The sequence below is a fragment of the Anolis carolinensis genome, chromosome 6 (genome assembly GCF_035594765.1).
Source record: "Anolis carolinensis isolate JA03-04 chromosome 6, rAnoCar3.1.pri, whole genome shotgun sequence".
In the NCBI taxonomy this organism is placed as follows: Eukaryota; Metazoa; Chordata; class Lepidosauria; order Squamata; family Dactyloidae; genus Anolis; species Anolis carolinensis.
Genome location: NC_085846.1, coordinates 27,723,245 through 27,746,409, shown reverse-complemented (window position 1 = coordinate 27,746,409; position 23,165 = coordinate 27,723,245). Strand labels below are relative to the sequence as shown.

The 23,165-nt window shown below is 42.0% G+C and overlaps 1 protein-coding gene across 1 annotated transcript in view; it reads left to right on the top strand.

Moving 5' to 3' along the window:
* The window catches only part of lrrc46 (leucine rich repeat containing 46), a 39,652-nt gene extending 24,259 nt beyond the window's left edge, over window positions 1-15,393 (top strand). The window contains exon 10 of the transcript XR_009999769.1: window positions 11,453-15,393. The gene's annotated coding sequence lies outside the window, so the exon portion shown is untranslated. The remainder of the gene's footprint in view (window positions 1-11,452) is intronic.
* Window positions 15,394-23,165: the final 7,772 nt, after the last annotated feature.

The window sequence follows — 23,165 nt, the reverse complement described above, 5'->3', positions numbered from 1 at the left end:
GGGAGCCCGAGACAGCTTGGGGATTCTGTTGGTGTACCGTCCACCCCGCGACCCAGCAGTCTCTCTGTCCGAGCTAGCAGAAGTGGTCTCCAATGTGGCCCTTGTCTCCCAACAACTGATAGTTTTGGGAGACTTTAACATTCATGCTGAGACCACATTGACAAGAGCAGCTCAGGATTTCATGGTTGCCATGACAACCATGGGGCTGTCTCAAGTTATATCTGGGCCCACACATCAGGCAGGACACACCTTGGACCTTGTTTTTATTGTGGACGGTGGGACAGTCAGAGTGGAAGAGCAAAACATTCTTCCATTGTCATGGTCTGACAATCATCTGATCTGTTTAAGTATCGCCGTGCCTTCTAACCTCCGCAGGGGTGGTGGACCCATTAAGATGGTCCGCCCCAGGAGACTGATGGATCCGGTTGGACTTCTGAGGTCTCTTGGGGATCTTCCTGTCCTGGAGACTGGCGATCCTGTCGATGTCCTGGCTGATCGCTATAACAGTGAGCTATCAAGGGCATTGGACACGATCGCTCCCGAACGTCCCCTCTCACTGCGTAGAATCGCGTCGACTCCTTGGTTCACCGAGGAGCTGGCTGTGATGAAACGTAGGAGGAGGGGGCTAGAGTGCATCTGGAGGAAATCTCAGGACGTGTCCGACCAAGCACGGGCTAAAGCCGCTATTAAGGCTTACTCCGTGGCTCTGCGAGCAGCCAGGAAAGATTTCACGACTGCCCGCATAGCGTCTGCAGCCAACAGGCCATCGGAGTTGTTCCGAGTTGTTGGGGAGCTCCTGCGGTCTCCTGAGGCCCAGGGGTTTCCTGATGACTTGGCAACTCAGTGCAGCGATTTCGCGCACCATTTTGCAGGCAAAGTTGCTCAGATACGCCGTGAGTTGGACTCCAGCTTAACTGTGGTCCCAGCGGAGGTAACCGAGGTACCTGTCTGTGCGATCTTATGGGATTCTTTCCGGCTTGTTCTTCCTGAGGATGTGGAGGGGATTCTTGGGTCTGTGAGGGCGACCACCTGCGCTCTGGATCCTTGTCCTTCTTGGCTGGTGAAGCTGGCCAAGGATGGGTTGTTGGATTGGTTTGTGGCTATTATAAATGCCTCCCTGGTTCAAGGGTCAGTTCCATCCTGCTTTAAGCAGGCGGTAGTAAAACCATTATTAAAAAAGACCTCGTTAGACCCATCTGTATGTAACAACTACAGGCCAATTTCCAACCTCCCATTTCTGGGCAAGGTTCTGGAGCGGGTGGTTGCTACGCAGCTCCAGGAGTTCCTCGATGACACCGATTTTCTGGACCGCTCGCAGTCTGGCTTCAGGCCTGGGCACAGCACCGAGACGGCTTTGGTCGCCCTGGTGGATGACCTCCGCAGGGAGCTGGACAGGGGGAGTGTGACCCTGCTGGTTCTCTTGGACATCTCAGCGGCTTTCGATACCATCGACCATGGTATCCTTCTGGGGAGGCTCGCCGGGATGGGACTTGGTGGCACAGTTCTGCTGTGGCTCCAGTCCTTCCTGGAGGGCCGTTCCCAGATGGTGAAGCTGGGGGATACCTGCTCGGACCCCTGGCCATTGACCTGTGGGGTCCCGCAAGGGTCTATTCTATCCCCCATGCTATTTAACATCTACATGAAACCACTGGGAGAGGTCATCCGGAGTTTTGGAGGGTGTTGCCATCTCTACGCAGATGACACACAAATCCACTACTCGTTCCCATCTGACTCCAAGGAAGCCCCTCGGATGCTGAACCAGTGCCTGGCCGCTGTGGCGGACTGGATGAGGAGGAACAAGCTGAGGATCAATCCTGACAAGACAGAGGCCCTCCTGGTCAGTCGCTCGTCAGATCGGGGTATTGGGTGGCAACCTGTGCTGGACGGGGTTGCACTCCCCCTGAAATCACAGGTCCGCAGTTTGGGGGTCCTCCTGGATTCAGCGTTGACGCTTGAAGCGCAGGTGTCGGCGGTGGCCGGGAGGGCTTTCGCACAACTCAAACTTGTGCGCCAACTGCGACCATACCTCGTGAAGTCTGACTTGACCACGGTGGTCCATGCCCTAGTTACCTCTAGACTGGACTACTGTAATGCGCTCTACGTGGGGCTTCCCTTGAAGACGGCTTGGAAATTACAACTGGTCCAACGCTCGGCTGCCAGATTAATAACTGGGGCGAATTACAGGGAGAGATCTACTCCCCTGTTTAAGGAGCTCCACTGGCTTCCGTTCATTTTCCGATCTCAATTCAAGGTGCAGACCATCATATATAAAGCCCTAAACGGTTTGGGACCCACCTACCTTCGTGACCGTATCTCCTACCATAAACCTGCCCGATCTCTGCGATCGTCAGGGGAGGCCCTCCTGTCGCCACTGCCTTTATCCCAGACCCGCCTTGTAGGAACTAGGGAGAGGGCCTTTTCTGCTGTGGCCCCACGTTTATGGAACTCATTGCCCATTGAAATCAGGCAAGCCCCCACTCTTTCAGACTTTAGGAAAGATCTAAAAACATGGCTCTTCCGATGTGCTTTCGGAGAGTAACTGTTACATGCTTTTGTTACGCCCCCATTATTTATCCTCTAGACTGTCTGCTATCTTTTCCTTAGTTCCCTGTGGTTTTATTCTTATCCTTTTTCTTATCCTTTTCTCACCCCGAGTTTTAACTGAGTGTCAGTGCGGCCTGCCCTGTTATACTGCTCTTTGGATTTTGTGTTGTACTGTATATGATTCTTTATTGTATTGTTGTAATTGTATTATGATATGTTGTTTTTATATTGTGTTATATTGTATTTTTCCCGGGCATGGCCCCATGTAAGCCGCCCCGAGTCCCCATTGGGGAGATGGTGGCGGGGTATAAATAAAGTTTTATTATTATTATTATTATTATTATTTATTATATATACACACACACACACACACACACACACACACATACATACACTATACACATAATAAAAGTGAAAATATATACAGTATGTATGTGCATGGCTGGGGTGTCCACTTACACAGACAAGCTCCCATTTCCACAAACAGCTATAGCTCCCAGTACTCAGAAAACACAATGGCCCTCCCTCCAATGACATTGCAGGTTACAGCGAGCACCATGAACATGGTCAAGAACTTGTCAATACCCTCCACAAACACCAAATTGCCCCCCACCCAAGTGAAGCTTTCATACAGGGACAATTTCATCCCAGATTTTCTGTTTTTCTGCACCACAGGCATCCCAGTGTTTCTAACTCTCTTCATTGATGTGGAATTTGCATGACCCCGCCCACTGCTTCTCCCTTAGCCCTTTCCTATTCTTTTCTACAGCACACAGCAAACAGAGGAATTGATCAGCAACTGAACAATACTGGAGAGGTTTGAGGAGAATTCGCCATGATTTTTAGGTGTTGTAGGTACTGGGATGTATAGTTCACCTGCAATCTAAGAGCACTCTGAACTCCACCAATGATGGACCTGGAACTAACCTGGCACACAGATACCCCCATGACCAACAAAAAATACTGGAGGTCTTTGGAGGGATTTATAGGAGTTGTAGTTCACCTACATCCAGAATGCACTATGAACTCAAACAATGATGGATCTAGACCAAACTTGGCATGCATACCCAATATGCCCAAATTTGAATACTGGTGGGTTTTGAGGGGAATTGGCCAGGACATTTTGGAGTTGTAGGCAGTGGGATGTATAGTTCACCTGCAATCAACGAGCACTTTGAACTCCATCAAAGATGGAATTGGACCAAACTTGGCACACAGAGCCCCTATGACCAGCAAAAAATACTGGAGGTCTTGGGGAAAATTCACCTTGATCTGGGGGAGTTGTAGTTCACCTACATCTAGAGAGTACTGTGAACCCAAACACTGATGGGGAAAATTCACCTTAATTTGGGGGAGTATAGTTCATCTACACCCAGAGAGCTCTTTGAGCCCAAACACCAATGGATCTGGACCAAACTTGGCACACATACCTGATATGCTGAAATTTGATTACTGGAGGATTTGAGGGGAACTGACTTTCTTTTCTGAGAGTTGTAGTTCACCCACAACCAGGGAAACTATGACCTCCACTGATGATCAACCTGGACTAAACTTGGCACACAGAACCCCCATGACTAACTCAACCTACTGGAGAGGTTTGAGGGGACTGACTCATTAAAGTGGGAGTTGTAGTTTACCCTACAGCCAGAGAGCACACTGAACCTCACTGATGAGGCATCCAGAGAAAACTTGCCCAACATGACAAACTTGAAGAACTGACAGAGTTTCTAGGGGTTAACCTGGCATGATGTCAGTGGTAGTTAATCCACAACCTTATGTATTTTGTACAGTTAAGACATTGACTTTTTCAAATAACCCAGGCAATGCCAGGCACCCAAGCTAGTAAAGGATAAAAATACTTTGGAAAAAGGGAAGTTACTTTTTAAACTGTACCAGATTTTAATGATAGGATGTAGACCAGTTCTCTAATATGGAGGAATATATGCACTCGGCAATATGTGTATAATATATGCACTTTTATTTAATTGATATCCCATGTTTTTCACTCCTTCCAAAGACAACAGTATAATCTGATGAAACCAAAACAGGCATAACATAAAAACAAAGGAAAAGAAAGTTAATCAGAGTTTAATTCCCACGGAAGCTATATCTGCACTATATAATTATTGCAGTTTGACAGCACTTTAACTGCCATGGTTCAGTGCTATGGAATCTTGGGATCTGTCGTTTGGAAGCACTCTTTGACAAAGAAGGTTACAGACCTTGTAAAACTACAATTCCAATGTTCCAATAGTGCATTAATGCTACAGTTTAGTAGAAGACGCTCTCTGGGTGACTGAAACCCACTAAGATCTCATCTACATTGCCATATAATTCAGTTTCTGATTCCAGATTATTTGCTTTGAACTGGATTATATGGCAGTGTAAAATCATATAATCCAGTCCAAGGCAGGTAATCCAGATTTAGAAACTGGATTGTATGGCAATGTAGACTCATATAATCCAGTTCAAAGCAGTTAATATGAATTCAGAAACTGGATTGTATGGCAGTGTAGATCCTGGGTGATCCTGGACACCTAAGAGGAAGGTAGTGACAATCTTTATTTGAATAAATCATACAAAGAAAACTCTATATGAGCCATAGTTCGGCTGAAAGTATCTAATAATAATAATAATAATAATAATAATAATAATAATAATAATAATAATACTACCAGTGCAGGTGGTCCCAGTGGTGGTCGGCACATTGGGTGCCGTGCCAAAAGATCTCAGCCGACATTTGGAAACAACAGACATTGACAAAATCACGATCTGCCAACTGCAAAAGGCCACCCTACTGGGATCTGCACGCATCATCCAAAAATACATCACACAGTCCTAGACACTTGGGAAGTGTTCGACTTGTGATTTTGTGATGCGAAATCCAGCATATCGATCTTGTTTGCTGTGTCATAATAAAATAATAATAATAATAATAATAATAATAATAATAATAATAATAATAATAATAATAATGTGTATTATTAGCAGCACGTGAACCAGCATATTTGTGTATGTCTGAATAGCAAGAGGACTGTGGGATTTGTAGTTCAAACAAGCAGTTTTTCCAAGCTGTGGCTCAAAGAAGAACAGAAAGTCTAGCCTCGCTGTTCCTGATGCCAAGTGTCTCAGTTCTGGGTATCTTAAATTCCCGTCTTGTGCTTCATGCCCTTTTTTACACTTCCAGGTGGCTTCAAGTGATTCGGATTGTTGACACACACACACACACCCATTGCACCACTAATAACTTTTTTTGAGATCTTGCTGATTTTTTCCCCTTGGAGACTGGACCATGGACTGCACCCACGTAAAACCATGCCTGAACAAGTCCTTTGGAATCAGGGAAAGTGTCCACTTGATCTTTTGAAGAGAGAGACAAGACAAGGGTGGAGAAAGTCAGATACAGAGAGCACCACTCCCTACAGAGTTGGAGTCACCGGTCCGGTGGCCTCCACCCTCCAATCCGTACCCAAGGCATTATTTATATGGAAGCTGTTACACCCTGTTGCTTCACCTGTGGGTTTCCCTCCTATGTAACCGGTTGGTTCAGGATGAAGCTCATTCCAGCTCCAGCTTTCTGGGCCGTATTCCGGAAACTCCACCTTCAGTTGCTACAAGACATGGAGCCTCGCCCGCGGAGAAAGTTATGCCCTTTGTATGTTGGATTCCAAAACAGTGTGTGATGCTTAAGAAGGTCTCTTCTGTCTCTTCCAAATAGTGGAAATCCTTCTGATAGGGTGCCCATTTGGTCCCCTCTCTGTTCACTTTCTCCAAGCTGTCAAAGGCCACATCTATACTAACCACATAATGCAGTTTTGAACTGCATTATATGCCAGTGTTGATGGCGGTCAAAGACCATTTTTAGACATTCATATGTGAAAATGGACTTAGAGTGTGCTGTCCTAAATGGTGTTTCAAATGTGTGTTCAATGTTTTAAAAGTATGTATTTTAATGGGGAGCTTTGTTTAACTCTTCATAAAAACGTTTGAGCTAATAGACTTTTCGAGCTGTACTTTGTTTCAATTTGTTATAAATTGCCAGGGTTCTGCACTGGGAGAAAGGTGGACTATAGAGGTAAAGGTAAAGGTTTCCCCTGGCGTTAAGTCCAGTCATGTCTGATTCTAGGGATGGTGCTCATTTCAATTTCTAAGCCGAAGAGCCGGCGTTGTCCGTAGACACCTCCAAGGTCATGTGGCCGGCATGACTGCATGGAGCGCCGTTACCTTCCCACCGGAGCGGTACCTATTGATCTACTCACATTGGCATGTTTTCGAACTGCTAGGTTGTCAGGAGCTAGAGCTAACAGTGGCCGCTCCCGCTGCTCCCGGGGTTTGAACCTGGGACCTTTTGGTCTCCAGCTCAGTGCTTTAACGCTCTTTGCCACCTATATCTATATCTATAATCTATAATCCTATATAAAACTATATCTATAATCCTATATAGATTATAGACTATAGATTAGCTGAATAAATTGAATGAATGAATTCGGGGTACATTCACCCTTCAAGTTCTATTTGTTAGGGAGTGGGAAAAGCATCTTTTTAATCATTATGGCTCCAAAGGACTGAGCTGTCCAAAAAGCTCAATAAGTGATACAGAAAAGGCTCAGGAATTAGATGGTTAGCTAAATGGGCCATCCTGTATTTGACTGTTCCAATTTTAAGTAACATAGTTACTTAAATGTGTATTTTACAGAAAACCTCGCATATCCTGCTACTTACTTACTACTTACTTAGGCGATCCCTCGTTGTCCGAGTATGATGGCCTTCTAAGTGCAGTGTCTTGGCTGTGGATACGTAGGTGACTGTAGAGCCCTATTCTTGGCCCGCATGTTCTTCCACGGTGAGGGCATCGATTTCCAGGTGGAAGACAGTCCCAGTCAGGGTTGGCTTGATACACCTTTCTCTTGGCACCTTTTCCCCTTTCACCTCCATTCATGCCTCTTCAAATTCCACAGCACTGTTGGTCACAGCTGACCTCCAGTTACAGCACTCAAGGGCCAGAATGTCCCAGTTCTCGGTGTCTATGCCACAGTTTTTAAGGTTATCTAAACACACCTTTAAATCTCTTTTCCTGTCCACCAACATTCCTTTTTCTATTCTTGAATTGGGAGTAGTAACTGCTTTGGGAGACGGTGTTCGGCCATTCAAACAACATGGCAGTCCAACGGAGTTGATGGCGTAGGAGAATCACTTCAATGCTGGTGGTTTGCTTCTTCCAGCACACTGACATTTGTCTGCCTGTCTTTCCAAGAGATTTGAGTGTGACATCTGTAGACAGACCACGTTCCACAGACATATAACTAGAGCGTTGTTAGTTGTGATACAGTACATGAAGTCAGAGCCTCCCAACCTATCAAGCCTTCAATTATACACTTTCACCAGGTCATTGGGTTTTATTCTTAAAGACATTCAAAACCTCATATTTGCATTTTTAGGACCTTTACAGATACTATTCTGTATCTGCACTATCTTTTATCATTTAACCAACAGTCTAAAAAACCCTTCAGTAATTCCTGGTAAACTATGATGATGAGCATAAGGATGCTGCTGCTGATGGGAATATAATTTTAGAGTCAAACTTTTTTGCCCAAATTAAAATTCTTAAAGTTGCAACATGTATTCTGATAAAAAGTTTTAATCTGGGAGTGAGAGGTAATAGAAGATCCGTCTAATTTAAATTTAGAATCAATACTTTAATTTCCCTTCCCCCATCAAATAAGGCAACATAAAGGCTGAGATGAAGAATGCAGGCCAACAGTAAGCACAGGTTCTAGGTTGGAAATACTTTGGGTCTGACTCTTGTCCAACCGGCTGTTCAAGGGAGTTACTCCCATCCCTCCCTGCTTATGTTTTGAAATAATGAGCTTGAGGGGGAAAATATCTTCCATAAATACGTTGGGCAATGTAGATTCTATCTCCAGCTGTTCTTCAAACGGTGTTATATGAAGGTTCGAGGGACATTAATGGACGATTCAAAATCTAATAGAAGACCCTTGCTGGATTACCAACACATGGGAGAAATGACTGCTTCACGCTGTGGACAAAACAGGGAGATGGCTTTCCACAAGTTATACACGACAATGTTTTTATTGCTGGGAAAAGGTGATTTCCGCCAATCATATGTGCATGAAGCCTCACCCCTCATCCACTATCGCATCAGCTGCAGATGTGATAACAACCTGGAATGTGACTTTGAGTCACAAATATCTACTGGCTAATCCCCATGGCATCACTACAGATATGCAGGGCATTCATTCTCTCTCTGCTATCTTGATGCTTCAGCAGCAAAGAAACAAATAAAAGTGGCTTGCATAATGGAGGATACTCTTGTCAACAACTTTGTATTTCACACAGCTTTTCTTCATTTGATTTACATGCCATTCCGTTTTGAGAATCTTAAACACTTTCCAAGACTTCAAGTTATTTATTAAAATATCTATATATCCCAGTTTCTATCTAAAAGTCACAAAGTGGCTCACAATGATATCATTAAAAAAAACATTGTGAGAATAGTAAAAATAATAGTCATTTACAGCCTAAGAATTTATTGAACTATATTTGTGTGCACATGTGGATAGACAGATGGACAGAGGTCAATAACCAGTAATATTATAAATAATGTAGGGTAAATGAAACATAAGAGGAGTCATTAAAATACCATTTTAAAACAAGCTTAAGAAACTATATTAAATATAAACATTAACATTACTATTAAATATTTATATTCAGTGATAAAAACTTACATAAAATGACAATATCTTTTAAACTGAGACAACATCCTGCATTGGCAAGGTATTGCTGATGCACAGAAACTAGCTACTTAAATCATACAATCCATTAAAGCATATTAAAATAGTTTAAACCATGTGTATATACAAACTGGATACAATTCAAAGACCTCCAAAGTCTTTAATAAAAATCATTTTTTAATTGGAGCCACGGTGGTGCAATGAGTTCAGCCCTTGTGCCAGCTGAACTGCTGACCTGAAGGTTGGATTGCTGACCTGAAGGTTGCCGGATCGAATTTGCAAGTGGGATGAGCTCCTGTCTGCCAGCTCTAGTTTGTGGGGACATGAAAAGCTTCCCAGCAAACACATCTGGGCATCCCCCGAGTAATGTCTCTGTAGATGGCCAATTCTCTCACATCAGAAGTGTCTTGCAGTTGTTATCAAGTCGCTTCTGACACGATTAATTTTTTTCAGAAAATGTGGCACCAAAATGAAGTTAACATTGACACAAATAATAAATCAGAAGATATGGAAAGGATCTTGTAGTCCTTTGGATCCAAGAGAAACCAGAAATACATTATGATTGTATCCATAAACCGATATACATGGTTTCATTTATCTGTAGTTGCACTTATTCACTTAAACATTTAATAACTCCTATACAAGCTACAGCCACTTTTCAGATAGCCTTGTCTCATTGGAAATAATACAGTTGGCTCTTATCCATGGTTTCACGAAGTCTGGGAACATATCCTCTATGGATATGGTTGTCATGTTGTTTACTTCATCAGGTGCATGGAGTGAAGTGCCTATTGTATTTGATTAAGTAAACTTAAGTCTATGAAATCTTAGGCTACCAACTTTTTTCTTTCAAGATCTTTTTGCATACTGGTCGAGACTACGGCTATGTCTTTGAAGGGAGAATGTTTCACATCAGAGAAGTCCTTTTTCTCTCAACTATATTAGTTAGAGGAGCCCCCAGTGGTGCAGTGTGTTAAACCGCTGAGCTGCTGAACTTGCTCACCGAAAGGTCGGTGGTTCGAATCAGGGGAGCGGGGTAAGCTTCCGCTGTTAGCCCCAGCTTCTGCCAACCCAGCAGTTTGAAAACATGCAACTGTGAGTAGATCAATAGGTACCACTCCGGCGGGAAGGTAACGGCGCTTCATGCAGTCATGCCAGTCACATGACCTTGAAGATGCCTACAGACAATGCCAGCTCTTCAGCTTAGAAATGGAGATGAGCACCAATCCCCAGAGTAAGACATGACTAGACTTAATGTCAAGGGGAAAACTTATGTTGGTTAGAGTTTCCAAATGGGACAGAGATGCAAATGTCCATTCAACTACTAAGCTGACTAGGTCATCTTGGGTCAGTTCATGACACTGGTATAATACAAGGTTGAGGTAAATTGAAGTGTAGCTTGCGTCTGGCCTGCCCTTGAGTTGGCAGTGAGTTCAGGATAAACAAAAGAAAAGTCCTTTTTCATATAAATGCATAATTAACATGTGCAGTTTAGTGCCACATAATATATGGCAATAGCCCCTAGCCTGGGTGGCTGTAAAAAAGGATGTAACTAATTAACAGAGGACAGATCTCTTAACAGCCATTAGGCATGATACCCAAAAGGCAAAAAACCAGATGCTAGGTCAAACAGGAATGCATGGCTGTCTCCTCCACATCCTATATTGTGAATACCTGTAGGCATCTGACTGTTTGCAAAGAGAAAAAGAACAGTAAGCCAGCTGGTCTGATCGGATGTAGTAGTGTAATTATATTTTGCACTTCTTTATTTAATTTTATTTGTTACATTTCTGTCCCACCTTTCTTCCAACAAGTTAAGGACTGTATCCTTTATCCCTGGAATAAACCTGTGAAGTCAGACTGAAAATCTGAAATTGCCCACATTTCAACTCACTGAGGCCCCTTCCACACAACTGTATAAAATCCACATTGAACTGGATTATATGGCAGTCCGGACTCAGATAACCCAGTTCAAGGCAGATATCTACCTTGATAGTCTGGGTTATATGGCTGTGTGGAAGGGCCCTGAGAATCTACACCTGAAGGCAGAACCTTTTCCAACTTTCAAACGCCCATTACTTTGCATCACGGAAGCAATTCAATATGGGCAAATTTGTCAGATTCCAACCCACATGTTTATCCCCCGTTTTCTCCAGTTGCATAGCGATTCCTGAACTCAGAAGATCATCTATGCCCATCTTCTCCCCGCTCCTCGCCTGTTTCCAGACACTTCAGAAATACTGTCCTTATGAAGCATGATGGACGCAGGTAGGAAGTCCTCCTGCATTGTCTGATGGGCTCTGTTATACATCGTTTTCTGTCTGTATTACAACTGGGGAGGGGGGCTACATGGGATAACGTCCTTAGTCGCACTTTTATCAGCAGTTATTTTCCTCCCACGTAACCAGTTTTCTTTTTGATCAATTCTCTTTACAATTGGGGTGGGGGAGAGAAATTAATTCAGAGTACTCCACAGATCAGAAAGGACTTCTTGTCCTGAGCTGCCACAGTGGTATGAAAACAGACCAGTTTAGAGTGGCTGACGGAGCAGTTACCTCCCTCCTGTCAACGTGGATGATAAATGATGCAAGGTGGCCCCAGGAAAATGGCTGGGAGCCGTTCTGCCATGTCTGCTCTTGCAAGAGGGGTTCAGCAGGCAGCAGGCCTTGGCATAGCCCCTAGCTACTTGAGATCTTAATAATGTTCAGGAAGCAGGAAGTCATCAAAATAGAGGATGTCAGCACCCCAAAAAATCCTTTTTTCCTTCCGCAAAAGCTGGTTGAAAATGTCTTCAGCATGTGAAGAATGTGTTTGATTTGCTATTAAGAACACAGTAAGAATTCAAATAAAAGTCACAGACTAAGTCAAGAGCAAAATTCACCCAGTGTGCAGTTTCGAGAATAGATCCACTTTTTCTCCCTCTTTGCTGTGAAAGAAGATGCAGAAGCAATGGGAAGACTTCCTTATGTTTCTCTGGCGAGAAAGACAGAAGCAGCATGGGAAAACCCTCAGAAGAGCTGTAAACAAAAGGCAGGGTTGTCTTTCATAAACTTTCAGGAATGTGACTGTGCAATTGCACCATAAAAACTAATCAATATTTCTACAGCACACAGTTATAGCAGTTTCATGTCATTTTAACTGCTACCTACAAAAATGGGCATTTGTATTTTAGACAATTTGGAGCCAACTCTAAGAAAAATTCCTGAACTACAGCATGATAGCTCTCTGGCAAAGAATACTAATTTTTATTTTATAAAATTACAAATCCCAGGATTCTGCAGTATCAAACCCATCTTAATTACACACATGTCTTTAAAACCATCCCTGTTGAGCACCATTGGCACTTCTTCAGAGCAGTAATTCTACTAATAACTTACTCTTAGAAGAAAGCTATTGCTTGAGTATGTTTTAATGTATTATTTTATGATTTTATGTTTATATGTTTTAAATGTATTTATGTGATTGTATTTTATTGTGTATTACTGGCTTGGTCTCCATGTGAGCCGCCTTGAGTCCCTTCGGGGAGATGGGGTGGGGTATAAGAATAAAGTTATTATAATAAAGTTATTATAAGAATAAACTGCTACCACATTCACCTACCATCCACATGAGAGCTAGTATTTCTAAGGGCCCTTCCAGACAGGCCCTATATCTCAGCATCTGATCCCAGGTTTTCTGCTTTAAATTGGATTTTATGAGTCCACACTGCCAGATAATCTGGGATAAACAGAAAACCTGGGATCGGATCCTGGGAGATAGGCCCTGTCTGGAAGGGCCCTAAACCTTTTGGAATCAGTTAGGGCCCTTCCACGCAGCCATAGAACCCAGAATATCAAGGCGGACAATCTGCAATATCTGCTTTGAACTGGGTTATCTGAGTCCACACTGTCATATAACCCAGTTCAAAGGAGATAAGGTGGGATTTTATACAACTGTGTGGAAGGGGCCTTAGGCACAGCTTTTTATCATTTTTCATTCCTCTGTTTGTCTTTACCTGGATCTGTTTTATTCAATGCATCACAAAAACATAGTTCATCTCTATACAAGATTTCTCAATACTGTTACAGTAGAGTCTAACTTATCCAAGCTAAACGGGCCAGCAGAAGCTTGGATAAGCGAATATCTTGGATAATAAGGAGGGATTAAGGAAAAGCCTGTTAAACATCAAATTAAGTTATGATTTTACAAATTAAGCACCAAAACTTCATGTTATACAACAAATTTGGCAGAAAAAGTAGTTCAATACGCAGTAATGTTATGTTTTAATTACTGTAGTTACAAATTTAGCACCAAAATATCACGATATATTGAAAACATTGACGACAAAAATGGCTTGGATTATCCAGAGGCTTGGATAAGCGAGGCTTGGATAAGTGAAACTCTACTGTATTTACAAGCTGTGTAAATCAGAAGCAGGCAACTTGTGGCTCTCCAGATATCATTGGACTACAACTCTAATTTGTCAGCGATGGACGAAGGACACAAGAAGGGCTACAAGTCACCAACCCTTTGTATAAATGATATCCTTGCCTGAAGTCAGCTCCTAAAGTGAATGAATGAATATTGGTTAACATGAATGTAAATAAGATCAGTTGTGGTGTTTTATTAATAAAATAAATAAAATAACTACACGTTGGTTACATCCCAGCTAGACTATTGTAACGGGCTTTATGTGGAGCTGCCCCTGAAAACTGCCCAGAATCTTTAGTTAGTCCAAAGAGCGGCAGCCAGGCTACTTACAGGTCCTGGACCCAGAGAGCGGTCATCCCCTCTGCTACAGCACTGGCACTGGCTGCCCATTTGTTTTCGAGCCCAATTCAAGGTGCTGGTTTTGATCTTCAAAGCCCTAAACAGTCCAACTCACTTTTCTGACCGCATCCCTTCCTACCAGCCAGCCTGCTCTTTAAGATCTTCAGGGGAGGGGCTTCCACCGCTGTGGCAAATGTGACTGACATTGACAAGGGAGAGGGCATTCTCGGTGGCTGCCTCTACCCTGTGGAACACCCTCTCAAAAGAAATTAAAACAGCTCCCTCCCTTTCTTCTTTTATTACACCAACTAAAAACCTTCCTGTTTAAACAGGCTTTAGGCAAAAAAAATAAATCAGAAGTGACAGGAGAACATCATATGTTATGGACTGAAGCAAAGTGCAATATATATCTAGATATGATGCCACATGAATGTGAATGTACATTGTAGTTGTTTTCTTAATTTATTTTATGATGCTTATATTTATTATTGAAGTAATCTGATTGCTGTTTATGTGATTTTAATATGTTGCAAGCTGCTTTGGGTCCCGTTGCGCCCGTACCTTGGGAAGTCAGACTTGGCCACGGTAGTCCACGCTCTGATTACATCCCAAATAGACTACTGCAATGTGCTCTACGTGGGGTTGGCTTTGAAGAATGTTCGGAAACTTCAAATGGGCCAACGGGCAGCAGCCAGATTGCTCACCGGAGCGGCGTACAGGGAGCACACAACCCCTCGGTACGTCAGCTCTACTGGCTGCCAGTCTGCTCCTGAGCACAATTCAAAGTGCTTGCTTTAGTCTATAAAGCCCTAAATGGTTCTGGCCCAGCTTATCTGTCCAAACGTATCTCCCTCTATGAACCATCTTGGAGTTTAAGGTCTTCTGAGGAGGCCCTGCTCTCGGTCCTGCCTCCTTCGCAGGCACAATTGGCGAGGACGAGAGACAAGGCCTTCTTGGTGGTGGCCCCTCAGCTATGGAATTCCCTCCCCAGGGATATTAGATCAGACTCCTCCCTCTTGACCTTCTGTAAGAGAGTAAAACATGGCTTTGTGACCAAGCCATTGGAGAACTTGTGCAACAGATAGATATGGAATAATGTGCAATGACTATAGGAACAGCCTGGACTTCTCTTGTGGATTACATGATCAATTGTGATTGTATTGTTTAAAATATTTTTAATTGTTTTAATATATTTTATTATTCTATTTAAATGTTCGTTTTAATTTTACATTGTTTTTAAGGCATTAAATAGTTGCCTATGTGTAAAGCCGCCTTGAATCTCCTTTGGGGTAGAGAAAGGTGGGGTAGAAATGTCGTCAATAAATAAAATAAATAAATATTAAATAAATATGTATTATTATTATTATTATTATTATTATTATTATACTGATAAGGGTTTTTCGACTTGAGGTGGCCAGGTGACATGAATTTTCATTTAAACTGGCATTCACTGCACAACAGAATTTAGCTTCTTGATTTCTACACCAGTCGAGTTTGGAGCACGTGATTCCTGAAGCACTAATAATGACAGAGGTGCCTTTAAGTCAAGGTTGGAGATCATGTGGGAATGAGGAAATCATATAGGAACGAATCATATGGCTGGTGGGAACGAGGGACAGGGCCTTCTCGGTGGTGGCTCCCCGGCTGTGGAAACCCTCCCCAGAGATATTGACAAGACCCAACCCTATTGGGCTTCAGAAGAGCCCTAAAAACATGGTTATGTGCTCAGGCCTTTAATGAATAAATGACAAAGATGACATGGACCGATTTATGGCTAAAGCAAGAGGTTTTCTTGCATGAATGGATCTAACCATATGTTTTAAATTTTTATGTTGTATTTAATAGTTTTTAATTGATTTAATTGATGTTGTGATTTTTAAACTATATATAGGCATTGAATTGTTGCAATTTGTTGTAAGCCGCCCTGAGTCCCCTTGGGTGAGAAGGGCGGGATATAAATGTTGGAAATAAATAAATAAATATGTCCCTCCAGATGTGTTTGGACTGAGTCAACACAGCCAATGGTATTGGAAATTGGGATTTAATTGTCATCCCTGCTTTAAGCACAGCAGTGCATTTTCCTCATCATTATCAAGTAGCTTAGAATTTAGTAATATAAAAACAATCATAACAGAGCAGGGGCTTCAATTTCTTTGCTTCCCCCAACCTTGGAAGTCTGACCATTCACCCTTTGCCTTTGTACTGCTTTTTTGTTGACCTTTTTACTAAGGCAGAAGGATACAGACAGAGACAGTATGGAAAACACACCATTTTATTAGGCTACAAAATGCAAAAACCATAAGTCTTCACCACAGTTTACTTCACAGCTAGACAAATCCTACAGGAAATGAAAAGGAAAAAATCAAACAGAAGAGGAGGAGAGGTACCTTGCTCTTTTGTCATCACCAGGGACAATGGTTTATTTGGTAGAAATGCCCAGCATCTGAGAAAAACTATTGCCTAAAAAAAGTCACAACAAAGACCCTGTCATGCCACCCAACTGTAGCACTACTATTCCACTTTAACTGCCATGGTAACATCCCATGGAATACTGGATTCACAGCTTGGAAAGAAGGATTCAGAATTCTTGGCCAGAACTCTTTTCTGTCAATAAACTGCAAATTCCAAGATTCCATGGCATGCAACTATAACAGGTAAAGTGGAATCTAAGTGCTATAATTATGTAGTATGAAGTTCTGCCTGCATTTTTCCAAAATGGCATTCATATGGTCAGTTCATTGGTGAATTGCAAAAGGTTGCTCAAACCTGTCATTCTCAGCTATTAAGGCTGGGCAACATGATTTGTACCATTCCAGAGAAAGACACCAAAGGATGCCATCAAAATGAAGGTCCTTCTTGTTTCCTGCAGTCCTTCAAACGCAGAATAAATTTGAACAAATGAATTCTCCCCCAGAAACCTATACCACCAATTTGTCAAAGCCCAGCCCCACAGTTAGAATATTAAAAATCCAGCATTTCAGAATTTGGGTGTCACAATTCAACAGGCATTTACTCGAGAGAAAGTCTCACTGAACTCTCAAGTAGCAATTAAAAGGCACTGTGCAGTAGAGTTGGGCCTGAATCCTGTTTCATCTGTTTCTTTCGTGATTTTGTACTGTTCCGCCCATTCGGATGGCACGGAATGGTACAACCCCCTCTAGAACGAAAGAAACAGTGAAACAAAACAAAAAAGGGTGGAATGGTAGCTGTTTGGTTGTCTGATTTTTGGCGCTTGGCTGTAAGCCCTGGCTGGCATGGCCCACAGCCGAGCACTGGGTGCTCAACACTCGAAGGCCTGGCTTGCAGGGCCTACAGCTGAGTGCCGGGCCCGCTCGGATGTAGGCCCTAGCCCATTGTTTTTTTTTTTGGACCTTGGATGGAAAAACCCATTTGTATAGGTGCCTGTTTCCATAAGCGGCAGATTGAAACGGGGCCATATGAATGGTACAAACAGAAACAGGCAGTGATTCCATACAAATGCACAAGACTACTATGCACAGCTATTCCATCGTGCTCTCCTTAACTGATATTTCATATTCAAAGAAAGTACAGAACTAGCGGTGGAAAAGCAAGGATGGGTTGAGAAGAGATGCTCACATAACATCTGTCCTGAGTGAGACAACAGAACTGACAATGTCAGAGTCTTGTCTGAAACACGGTTAGTGAGTTTTTATTCAATATAGACATACACAGAACCAAGGAGCATGCCTGAGGTCCCTATTCCTTTGTAGAAGTGGGCTTTAGCTCTTAGACAGGATGGTGGTAGTAAATTATTGTATTGTGCATGTAGTAACAGGCAAACTACGCACTACTTTAATCGCATGGTTTCTCCTTAACCACAGGATTAGTTCCTTCCAGAAATGATGGAGAGAGGTGGGAGAGGTCAGAGTAACTTCCAATTAATCTTGTAAAGTCTAAATCTTTTGCCTGGATATCAATGTGTAGCTCAAAGGTGGAAATCATGTGATCTCTGAATCAGTGGTTCTCAATCTGTGGGTCCTCAGGTGTTTTGGCCTACAACTCTCAGAAATCTCAGCCAGTCTACCAGCTGTTAGGATTTCTGGGAGTTGAATGCCAAAACATCTGGGGACCCACCAGTTGAGAACCACTGATCTAAATGATGTAATGATGGCTATGCTGGGTATGGGTGCTGAGAGCTGCAGTCCAACAAGGCCCATACAGCTGGATCCAACTGAAGACCAATTTATCAGTTAGTAACTGTTTAATCATGGCAAGCTATCACTCTGTATTTAAATAAAGACTGATGGTAGCACCTGAAAATGCCAGGCACAGATGCAGGCAAAACGTCAGGACAAAACACTGCTAGAACATGGCCATACAGTCTGGAAACCACATAAAAAACCAATGCTGGTGAGGTTAATTGAAGGAGAAACAAACATTTTGATTCTCCTCCTTAAATCTGGTGCTTATTGTATTTAGAACTCCTCAACAAAAATTAAAGAATTGAGATTCAGAAGTATTTGCCATATACTGATTTGATGCACAATTTCACAAGCTCCTTTTGAGGCTTCAACCAGAATAGGGTGCATCCGGCCTCATTTTCACAGTAGATTTTGGAGAGAAAAATTACAAAATTACAAAAATTAAAATGCATTATTTTTAAATGTTCACAACTAAAAACTTTAGTCAATGGGAACATGTACATGGGAAAATGCAGTCAGAAATTAATATGTGATGAGAGAAGAATTCAGAAATGCAGAAAGAAAAATGTCTGAATCGAATAAAGAACCAGATTGAACACAGATATCAATGGGATATTGAGAAACCAAACAAGAATGAGACTGACAGGTTTTCTATCCCTGTCTGCTTTAACTACCAATACCCACTCCTATTCAGGTTCTTGTATCAAAATAATTATTTTGCTTATATTAGTACTTTTGCTTTATTGAATGTGAGACTCTATAACAGTGATTCCCAAACTCTAGTTCTCCAGGTGTTTTGGAATTCAACTTCCAGAAGCCCTACTTGCCTTGACTAATAATGATCAGGGATTCTGGAAAGACACGAGTTTGGGAAACACTGCTCTACAATGAGGTGGGAGCTGAGAGGTCTTCAGGCTGCATACAAGCCACTGATTGCAGAGGACAGAGCTTTGCAGTTATTGTTCCTCAGCCCTCTTCTCAGAGATGCACAACTCTCCTCCAAACAGGAAACTTGAATCTAGGTGGTTAAACTAAGGAACTAACACCACATCAAAACTAACCCTCTGAGAAGTTTACATCTCAGATTTTCCTCCAAAAAGTTGGGTCAAAATCGTGCCCTTGGTTGGCAAGAGGAGGAAGGATTTAGCTGAAGAGAGGAATTGTTAGAGGGACAATGATGGTGCTTGCTACTTGACCATCATCTACAGAAGAAAGTGGAGTGTCTTGGCTTATGTTGTGATTTCTCTCTCTTTTTCTTTCTTCCTTTCTCTCTCTCTCTCCCCCCCCCCCCAAATATATATTTTGGAACTGCTTCAACTAGAAAATAACTTAGCAAAACCTCTCCTCAAATACTGCCTGGGGAGACAGGCCCAACAGGTTAGGATGAATTTACAGCTGGGGAAAAAGATATTGGCGGACTTCCCTTTATGTTCTACCTGTATTCTGAAAATTCTGCAGTCTCACAAACTAGGTTGGGAACGAGGCTCTCAATATGCCAGAAGTTTCATCATTTCCTTTACTTTCTTCAATATTTTCAGCCCTCTTATCTATTTTGCAAAACTAATGATTATAAAAATTTCAGGAGTCCCCTAAGATTTGAGAAGATCTGTGAAATATGTCAAACATCAAAAGAAATGCATAACTTGGAAGAAATAACTGTGGGGCACAGCTCCCAGAATCTCCCAGCCAGAATTTGTAATGGCTACAATGGCTGAAGAATGTGGAAGTTATATATTTCAACAGTAATTAGTATCTCTAATTCCATTGCAGAATATAGTACAGAATAGGAACACAATAAGAGAGGATGGTCTAAAAGCCAGCTCAAAACATAAGAAATGTGAGATGGTGTCTACTCTTTGGAGTAGAAATTCCAGAATTCCTTAGCCACCAAGGAGGATTCTAAGAGATTCAATATCCAGATGTAGGCACTCCCAGTGGTGCAACGGGTTAAACAGGTCAGCGGTTCAAATCTGGAAGGAGTGGGTGAGCTCTCTCTGTTAGCTCCAGCTCCCCGTGTGGGGACATGAGAGAAGCCTCCCACAAGGATGTTAAAGCATCGAACATCCGGGCATCCCCTGGACAACGTCCTTGCAGATGGCCAATTCTCTCACACCGAAAGCAGTTTCTCAAGTTGCTCCTGACACGAAAAAAAACCATCCAGATTTTCCTTTTCTGCAGGATATTAGTATATAACTATTGCAACCCTACTCCATTTAGGGAACATCATACAGTCATCCCAGGCATCATAGCCAACACTGAAGGATCATGAGACTTTTGTAGCTCAACAGGATACAGAAAGCCATGGCTACTCTACCCTTGATCTTAGGAAGAGTGAACATTAAATTCAATAGAAAGCAACCACCACATATAAAATTCTCTCCAATCTATTTCTAAGATTATTCTGTATCCAGAGAACTAACAAAAAAAACTTTATTTGCTGGGAATACCTTGTAAGCATCACTGGCACAAACTGAAACTCTTTGGTATGGCTCATGCATGCCATTCTAACACACCTTCATGCACATCTTTGCCAAGGGAGATTTATTAATGGTACATTTTTCACTCCCTCCTCCTGTCTTTTGGCCTGATCAAGTCAAGACCTAGACAGGGACAGTCAGGGAGGATGTTGCGGTTCCTACCATTCCAGAGCTACAAATCCCAAGATTTAAGAGCTTTGATATTTTTTAAAAGGCAATTTCTAGCCCTCATTAAAAAAAGACATCCTCTAATTATAATTTAATGGCACAGCTTCATTACTTGATGCTACATACCTCTACTCCCCCCTCCTCCTGCTGCCATTTTATCCATACTTAGTACTGACCAAGTCAGATCACGTCATAAACAAACAATGAGCTGGAACAACTACTGCCATTTCTACATAATGGTTCAGATACATTGGAATTCTAGGCTAAAACATATTGAAAGTCAAAGTCCCCTACCCCATTTACCCCATAAACCACACCTATCCTTTGAGACTGAGGCCCCTTCTACACTACCATATAAAATCCAGATTTTCTGTGTTGAACTGGATTATATGGCAGTGTAGACTTATATAATCCAGTTCAAAGCAGATAATGTGGATTATCTGCTTTGATGATCTGGATTATATGGAACTGTAGAAGGGGTTTGAGCCCCTTATGAGTTGCATTCTGGACTAGTCAAGTCAGTGCAATACATATACAAATTATGCAAACAAACAAAATTAGGAGTTGCTGTGCACATTTGAAATGGTGGTGAAAACAAGTTTCTAAGTGCATGGGGAACTTTCCTTGAAAGGAAATAAATCTACATCAGATTAGCCAATTGTAAACTTTTGCTTCTATGAATTTCTTTCCTTTAAAAAAAATCACAATATAGGAGCTTAGGCATGTTCTTAATAAACGGACTAGAAGAGAAGGTTTAAACATCCACTACCTACACATCCTTATTCTTATCTAGATTAGGGCCACATGCACATACTTTAATTATTTTTAAAGGATTTTTGGATCAGGAAAAGAAGTGATTTTCAAGATGATGTTGAACTGTTACTCCCTTGATCTGTCACCGTTAAGTATGTTGGTGTGGACTGATGGGAATCGTATGACAACTAAATAAACAAAACACCCCTAATATATTTTTTTCTTTTGCAAAACATAGTGACAGAAAAGAGAATAGTGACAGTTGAGCCTTAAATCTCAATTCTGAATACAGAAGCAGAAAATTGGAAAATAAGTGGCCCCAATATGGGCTGGTATGTAGTGGGACTGTTTGTGGAGAAAAGACAGGTTTTAATTTGAGCTGTGGTGGTGCAATGGGTTAAACTCTTGTGCAGGCTAAACTGCTGACTTGAAGGTTGGGTTGCCGACCTGAAGGTTGCCGGTTCGAATTTGCGAGAGGGGGTGAGCTCCCATCTGTCAGCTCTAGCTTGCAGGGACATGAGAGAAGCCCCCCACCTAACACATTCGGGCGTCCCCTTGGCCACGTCGCTATAGACGGCCAATTCTCTCACTCCAGAAGCGACTTGCAGTATGTTCTCAAGTCGCTTCTGACACGATAAAAAAAAATTGTGCCAGCGCTCATCTCTGAAATTTCCTTTCACTATTTCTAACACAAGTATCAAAATCAAGACCATCAATAGGAGTATGTGTGAAATATTATCCTTTTGCCATGCAATAACCACACATTCAGCATTTAAAAAGTAAAGGTAAAAGAGACAGCCTGGAATTGTTTTTCAAAAATTAAGTGCTAAGATTAGGAAGAGAACAACCCCTTCTACACTGCCACATAATCCAGTTTCTGATCCCAGATTATCTGCTTTAAACTGGATTATATGAAAATGTAGACTAATATAATCCAGTTCAAAGCAGATAATCTGGAATCAACTACTGGATTATATGGCAGGGTAGATCCAGCCTGGGATGGGGAGAACTTTATTCCAGCAGATTAATTCTGCTCTTCAAAGGCTGAAAGAACAAACCTTTGGATCCATTAACATTCCAAGTGTAAAGCAACACTGAGACAACCACTATATTATCTCATTACTGATGACTAGAAACTTGTTTAAGGAACCTGATGCAACTCTTTTCACCCTGCATGCTTTCTATTTAATTCCCTCTTTCTTTTTTAATTTCATTACCATTCAGCTAGCGGGGAAATCCAGGTTTTTTTTGCTGCTGTTTGCTCAAGGGCTTTACAGATGTCTAAGTTGGGTGGGGAAGTAATTGCAATAGTTTCTAATACACAAAAACAGGCTAATTCATTTTGATATGAATGAGTTGAGCATCTCCTTATTCAGAATTCAGAACTCCAAAACCCCCTAAAACTCCATATAGTGATACCAGTGTTTTCTGAGGTTCAGTGTATGCAAATGTTTTGTGCACAATATTATTTTCAAACATTGTGCAAAACTCCCTTCAGGCTATGTGTACATGAAACATACATGTATTTCATGTTTAGACTTGGGTCCCATCTTCCAGAT